Source organism: Pongo pygmaeus, chromosome 13 (assembly GCF_028885625.2).
Source record: "Pongo pygmaeus isolate AG05252 chromosome 13, NHGRI_mPonPyg2-v2.0_pri, whole genome shotgun sequence".
Classification (NCBI taxonomy): Eukaryota; Metazoa; Chordata; class Mammalia; order Primates; family Hominidae; genus Pongo; species Pongo pygmaeus.
Genome location: NC_072386.2, coordinates 67,882,596 through 67,883,764, shown reverse-complemented (window position 1 = coordinate 67,883,764; position 1,169 = coordinate 67,882,596). Strand labels below are relative to the sequence as shown.

Genomic DNA, 1,169 nt, shown 5'->3' with positions numbered 1-1,169 from the left:
ATCATTGAATTTGATTTTTCCAAATTGAAATTTAAAGTACTCAGTCACCCATTAGAAGAAAAGCCAGGACTAGAGACCTCAAGAGATGAGACTCCCAGACTGTGGTTTTTTTTCATGTACCTGAGGCTCAAGGACTTCTCACCAAAGGAGAGTTTGTGGCTTGAAAGAGCTCAGGGAATGCCCTCTGGTGACATAGACAGTCATTTCTGTATCCCATATCTTTTTTTTTCTTTAATGCAACATACAAATTTTATTGAACCAAAGTAACAGGTAAAGTCAAACAGGCACTTAAGAGAAAAACTGACGGGAAGAGCTTTTATCTTAAACATCTTACAGTAACCTACTTGCAGTTGCATTTAACTGAGCTCTGTTGCTGTGAAAAATACAGCTCATGCACAGGTATGGATGAAAGATTTGTACGTTTCTCAAGTATTCACTGAATACTACCTTATATACACATATACATTAAATTTGAAAAAGATTTGACGATCCCCAGATAAACTTCATTTTTGTTGATCTTTTGGAAGAGGTCCTCTGAAGAGAAGAATATGTGGTTCTGGCTCATGAATCATGTAATGAACCCGGCCTAGACGCCGTTGGACGCAAGTCTCCTCCACTCCTCTTCAGACATCAGATGAGTTTTAGGTACTTGTTTGGAAAGTTCTCTGGGTAACATAACATGCTGGTACTTGTAGTGCTCATCAAAGTACTTGTCCGAGTAATAGATCTGCTTCTGGGCCATCCTGCTGGCACACTGCAGGAAATGAAATGAGAGAGCGCTAAGAGGGGGCACAGCAGGCAACATGTCCCCATCCGGCCAAGGCAACGACTCGCCAGAGACTAACTGGATACCGTATCTTTGCAGATCCCCACAGACACATAGCAGATGAAGCAATCAGACAGGATTTTTTATGCTCAGGGAGCTAATATGAGACCTGTCCCCAGTGGAGATGGGCACGTGTCCAGGAGAGGTGTTTCAGCGCTGTGCTCCCTCCCCTTCCCCAATGCCTGTCCACATGGGAAAATGTAAAGGCAGAAAAGCTAACCAGCTGAATAATGGTGGGGGACGATCTTTTTACTAGGGAAACTTGTTAGTGCTTTGTGCACAAACCCAGGGCTCACAGAGGTATTAACCCAGGCGCTATCATTCAGTTTGCCAGGGTTGTACA

At 43.4% G+C, this 1,169-nt stretch overlaps 1 pseudogene; it reads right to left on the bottom strand.

The window, feature by feature from the left end:
* Window positions 1–345: 345 nt before the first annotated feature.
* LOC129044247 (cyclin-dependent kinases regulatory subunit 2-like) lies at window positions 346–742 on the bottom strand (annotated as a pseudogene).
* Between the last annotated feature and the right edge of the window lie 427 nt (window positions 743–1,169).